The sequence below is a fragment of the Diadema antillarum genome, unplaced genomic scaffold, assembly GCF_040938485.1.
Source record: "Diadema antillarum isolate AM-2024a unplaced genomic scaffold, OU_Dant_1.0 scf00000074, whole genome shotgun sequence".
NCBI lineage: Eukaryota > Metazoa > Echinodermata > Echinoidea > Diadematoida > Diadematidae > Diadema > Diadema antillarum.
Window position 1 is genome coordinate 193,776 of NW_027270963.1, and position 6,705 is coordinate 200,480.

Genomic DNA, 6,705 nt, shown 5'->3' on the forward strand with positions numbered 1-6,705 from the left:
ATGCTTTCAGATATTTTCGACTTTCTTTTTTAATGCCTGAAATTTGCAATACAGTGTACTACATTATGTATTTGCAACCAGTCGTGCAAATGGGGCTGTGCAACGCACTTTTTATGCCTATAAGTGTTACCAGATGTTGATCTGGATAACTGCAAATAAAAACCACCGAGTTGTGCATATCATAATTTCTTTCGTTAGTGCAAGAACAGCAAAAAAAAAAAAAAAGTTTTAAAAAACAAATAGATAAAGACTATTAAATAGAAAGCAGGAAATAAGCATATGAAGAAGCCCTTGTAAGATCAATCTTCAAGTACTTGAATGTTTTTTTTTTCTTGCTGTGTGTGTGTGTCTGTTTTCTGTCTGTTTTCTCTCCCACCCCCACCCCCCCCCCCCCCCCCCCCCCCCCGTTACGGCACATTTTAGTAAATTGCACATTTTGGTAACTGTACATTTTGGGGAAAGAAATTTGTTACCGAAATGTGCCGATAGTGCACCTATACCTGACGGGATCAACTGTTACCAAAATGTGCAGTTAAAGTGGATTTGCCTGCACATTTTGGACAATCTGCACATTTTGGTAACTGAACTAAAAACATATGGATGGGCTTGAGAGTTATTATACGGTCAAGGAATTAAGGTGATATGGTCCTGTAGTAAAGACAGGGAAGACTTTTTTAGCTCACCCGAGCCGAAGGCTCGAGTGAGCTATTGCGATCGCTTTTCGTCCGCCGTCCGTCGTCCGTCGAGCGTCATGCGTCGTGCATAAACTGTTTACATTTCCATTTTCTCTTCCAGAACCGGTGTGCAGACTTCAACCAAACTTGGGAGGATTCATTCTCAGGGGATAAGGACTCAAAGTTGTTCATGTGGAGTATGTGGCCTCCAGGGGGCCCAGGGGGAGGCCCCCCAAGGGAAAAGGGGTAAACTTTAGAAATCTTCTTCTCCAAACCCAAAAGCAGTACAGTCTAGATATGTTGTATGTAGATACCTTTACATAATTTATGAAAAATGTAGTTTGTTTATGGCAAGACCCAAGATGCCCCCCTTAGGTCCTAGAGGGGGTGAAAGTTTGAGGGGTGGGGGCCAATGGGGAAACGTACATTTTCATCTTCTCCTTCAGAACCAGTGGGCGAATTTCAATCAAACTTCGTGGGGATCATCCTAACGGGGTACGGACCCAAAGTTGTTCATGTGGAGCATGTGGGCCCCCAGGGGGGCCTAAGGAGAGAGCCCTCAAGGGAAAAAAGGAGTAAACTTTAAAAATCTTCTTCTCCAAACCAAAAAGCAGTACAGTCTAGATATGTTGTATGTGGATACCTTCACATAATTTATGAAAAATGTAGTTTGTTTATGGCAAGACCCAAGATGCCCCCCTTAGGTCCTAGAGGGGGTGAAAGTTTGAGGAGTGGGGGCCAATGGGGAAACATACATTTTCATCTTCTCCTTCAGAACCAGTGGGCGAATTTCAATCAAACTTGGTGGGGATCATCCTAACGGGGTAGGGACCCAAAGTTGTTCATGTGGAGCATGTGGGCCCCCAGGGGGACCTAAGGAGAGAGCCCTCAAGGGAAAAAAGGAGTAAACTTTAAAAATCTTCTTCTCCAAACCAAAAAGCAGTACAGTCTAGATATGTTGTATGTGGATACCTTTACATAATTTATGAAAAATGTAGTTTGTTTATGGCAAGACCCAAGATGGCCCCCTTAGGTCCTAGAGGGGGTGAAAGTTTGAGGGGTGGGGCCAATGGGGAATCATACATTTTCATCTTCTCCTTCAGAACCAGTGGGCGAATTTCAATCAAACTTGGTGGGGATCATTCTAACGGGGTAGGGACCCAAAGTTGTTCATGTGGAGCATGTGGGCCCCCAGGGGGGCCCAGGGAGAGAGCCCTCAAGGGAAAAAAAGGAGTAAACTTTAAAAATCTTCTTCTCCAGACCCAAGAGCAATAGTCTAGGTATGTTGTTGTATGTAGATACCTTTATATGTGAAGAATATAGTTTATTCATGGCAAGACCCAAGATGGCCCCCTTGGGCCCCTAGATGGGGATGAAAGTTTGAGGGGTGGGGGCCAAGGGGGGAAACACATTTCCATCTTCTTCTTCAGAACCAGTGTGCGAATTTCAATCAAACTTGGTGGGATCATTCTTAGTGGGCTGGGTCCTAAGGTTCTTCATGTTGGGCATGTGGCCACCAGGGGAAATAGGTAGAAATTTGTGCTCCAGACCAAAAAGCATTACACTCAAGATATGTTGTACGTGGATATCTTTATAGCTGACGAATGTAATTTGTTTTATGGGAATACCTAGGGTATCCCCCTTGGAGACCGGGGGGGGGGGGGGGGGGCAAGGGGAAAAACACATTTTCATCTTCTTTAGACCCAGTGGGCGGATTTCAGATAATCAAACTTGGTGAGGATCATTTTAGGGGGTAGGGTCCTAAAGTTGTAAATAAGTGTCGAACTCAGTCGAACTCGGTCTCGGTATGTGCATTATCGCAACGTTCTTACATCATCCATACGTTTAGCCAAACGAATGTATTTTTCAAAGCAATTTATCAAGCATAAAAATGACATCAAGAGTACGTGGAAGGTGATAAATGAAGCGCTGAACACTAAAAATAACATCGAACCACCTAGGCATATTATTAATAATGATAAGTATATTGAAGATGAAGCTGATGTGGCAGAAGTATTCAATGAATACTTTGTAAGCATAGGACCTAATCTTGCCAGCAGTATTCCGCATTCAAATACTGATTTTTATTACTTTCTAAAAGACCAGAATCAGCAGTCTCTTTTTTTTGAACCTGTCATTGAAGAAGAAATCAAAGATATCGTGCAAAACTTGAACACTAAGAAAAGCTCTGGATGTGATGGAATCACCAATTTTCTCCTTAAAAACATCATTAATGAAATAGTTATACCATTAACACACATTTTTAATTTATCGTTATCTACTGGCATAGTTCCACAAAAAATGAAAATAGCTAAAGTAGTACCAATTTTTAAAAAAGGACAAAAAGAATCTGTGACAAATTATCGCCCTATATCTTTGTTAACTTCATTTTCAAAACTTCTTGAAAGGTTGGTATATACGCGCACACACAAATTTCTCGAAAAGTGTGAAGTTTTTTGTAACTCCCAGTTTGGTTTTAGGAAAAACCACAGTACGACCCATGCCTTACTCACCTTTATCCATAAAGTTGCTCATGCTATAGATGATGTCTCCCACACTATTGGAGTTTTTCTTGATTTTTCGAAGGCCTTCGACACAATTGACCACGATATTTTGATTTACAAGCTACGACATTATGGTATACGTGGGAAGGCTTTGGACTGGTTTCGAGATTATTTATCAAACAGAAAACAATTTGTGAGTATAAATGGCCGTGATTCCCAGTTAAAGTTAATTTCATGTGGTGTTCCACAGGGCTCCTTACTAGGCCCACTATTGTTCGTTTTGTACATTAACGATCTTCCTAGTTCCTCGCCAATTCTTTATATGTTTTGCTGACGACTCCAATCTGTTTTTTACACACAGAGATCCTTATACTCTTGTTAACACAGTGAATAAAGAACTTAAATCTGTGCAATCTTGGATATACGCCAACAAATTGTCACTTAATATTGATAAAACTCATTGTATGCTTTTTAGCAATAGTCTTAAAACCCTTCCTTTTCATATTAAGTTTAATGAAACTGAATTAAATCAAGTTAGTAGTATAAAATTTTTAGGGCTTTTTATTGATAGTGATTTATCTTGGAAATCCCACGTTAGTTATTTAAGTAATATTCTTTCTAAAAATACGGGTGTTCTTAATAAACTTAAGAGTGTTTTTCCAAGTCAAATTCTGCTTAATCTTTATTCTACTTTGATTACTCCGTACCTAAATTATGGTATTCTTGTGTGGGGGAATGCAACTAGAAATCTTCTTGATATACTGTGCCGTATTCAAAAACGTGCCATCAGAAATATCAACCATGTCGGATATTTGTCCCACACGAACGATTTATTTTTGAAAAATAAAATACTGAAAATATCAGATCTGTTCAGTTACAACGTCGGCATATTTATGTACAAATTTTCTGCCAACGAGTTACCGGATGTTTTTACTAGCATGTTCAGAAAAAAATATTTGATTCATAATTATCCTACCCGCCAAAGTGACGCATTTCACCTTCCACGTACTCGAACAATTTTCGCTAAAAAAACGATAATGTATACGGGCCCTAGATACTGGAATGACCTCTCCCCCGAAATAACAAGCTGCTCGTCTTTATATTCCTTTAAACGTAAATTAAAAGAGTTTTTATTGAGTGCATATTTTGCAGACACTGAACAGTCGTAATCTCTTATGTAATACTGTGGTTTATGTTATTGTCCAATCAAACATTTTGTCAACACGTTGCAAATTCCATTTAGGGTCTTGCCATCGGGCTCTCTGAATTCATCATTAGCAATTCCACATTCTACTTCGTTTCCCTCTCTTCCTCTTTCCCTCTGCCCCTCTCTAACCTTCTATGCAGAGCTTGACGGCAGGCACCAAATGGCTTAATAGTTGTACATGTTACTTTTTGTGTCTTAAGCGGGGTTCCCACTATCGTGCGATCCATTGCGAACGCCACGATTGAACATTCGTAACTGATCGTGGAAAATTTGTTGAACTCGTCTGAAATTTCACGTTTGGATACGAGGTTATGCGAGTCAATACGTGTTGGTACGCTTGGATGCGATATGGTCACGATTGGTCTATTTCAAGCGATACGATCTGTCACGATCTGGTCTGCCGTTCAAATACGATCCGACAGGATTGTCGTGATTGAGTTCACGATTGGTACCGATCTAACATGACCATTACGATCAGGATCCCCGATCTGGTACGTGCAGCAACGTACTGATACGTTCCAATACGAATACCGTGAACCAATACGGGCTGCTGAGATAAGATACGACATCTTTTACGATCGGGATCAGAAGCGACCCCCATTTAAGGCGCGATTGGACCCGAATGGGAATATTATAGTCCGGCTGACGATGGATTTCATTGTTCCCTTAAATTGTGCAGAGTGATTAGGCCTATTAATCTTATCCACAACCATTGATGATGGCAAGGCTTGACAGGTTGACGATGATGACAACATAACCTTTGCAGTATTGCTAATGACGATTATGTTATTAGAGAGAAAGCAGCACCCAGGCCAGCCATAACCTCAGATATTCCCTCGTCTAATATTAAACGCAAAGAAATTAATAGATTATTTAAATCGACATGCTCACCCTCCCCCTCACAAAAAAAAAAAAAAAATGAAATAACGAACCCAAATACATAAGATCAGATGATTGCCCCTCTTCCCCAGAAAAAAACAAACAGTAAGACAAAATGACCTTTTTCTCCAATACATGAAGAAAACAATTATATGATGAAATGGAAGCTAAGAAAGAGGATGGGATCATTTTGAATGTTATGTAACATAGTATTATGTGTTATATATGGCCTTTTTTACGATCAGTGGTGTAACTTTTGTACTCAGAGGGTCAAAATTTCAAACAAAATATTTTTTCATTATTCTGTTTGATTCCTGTTGGAAAGTATTCAAATTTTTGAAAAAATAACATTTCAGACCTTAAAGCTGAAGAGTTATTGGTGTAATTTAAGGAAAACCCTGGCACCTGAAGTACAATGTAAGCAAAATTTTGTTTTCATGAATTGCACCATAATGACAAAACTCTGTAGTCAAACTTCACCATGCAAAGTTTATATGGTTAACAACAACATATAGTTTGTGAATCAAAACTATTTGGGGGTTGAATATAAAGTGAATTAAAAAAAATACATGAGATTTATAAATTTTTGGTAAAAATACCAATTGACATGCAATTTTTAAGATTTTAACTATTTATTGGAGGGCAAGCCAGGTCAAACTCTATACTATAACAAGTCTTTAAGAAGGGCTACCTTCCTATGTAGGTTAAATGAAATTCCAATCATTTCTTTAAATCTTGGATTTTTCACACATGGATGTTTCGGAGGTGACAGTTAACATAATAGAATGTTTCGGAGGTGACATTAATATTAACACTCAGTTTTTTTGAGAATAAGTGACAATAACACAAAACTTCTTCTTTTTATCAATGTTTTTAACAATTATAACTCGAGAACAAGAAATTAACTCCTGTTTCAAGCAGATAAACCACACAGAACAAGTGTTTTTTTACACTTTATTAATTAGCATGGGCACCGGTAGTTTGCCTTCCATTTGGACGCGGGTTGTAAGCTAAATATTGTAATCTGAAGAAACATGGCATTCCATTTTCTACCTTAAATTGAGATGAGGGTGTGAGATCATTTTAGTAATGTTTCTTTGCTCTCAGAACATTTTATTCCACAACACCAGGGAAGAATCACTTCGTTTCGGAGGTGACATTCAATGTTAACATTGTGTTGAAATATTCATTTACAGTAAGAATATGACGGACATAAGCTAGATATTGTAACCTGAAGAAACATGGCATTCCATTTTCTACCTTAAATTGAAATGAGGGTGTAAGATCATTTTAGTAATGTTTCTTTGCTCTCAGAACATTTTATTCCACAACACCAGGGAAGAATAACTTTGTTTCGGAGGTGACATTCAATGTTAACATTGTGTTCAAGTATTCATATAGTATGTCCCCCCCCCCAAAAAAAAAAAAAAAACAAAACAAC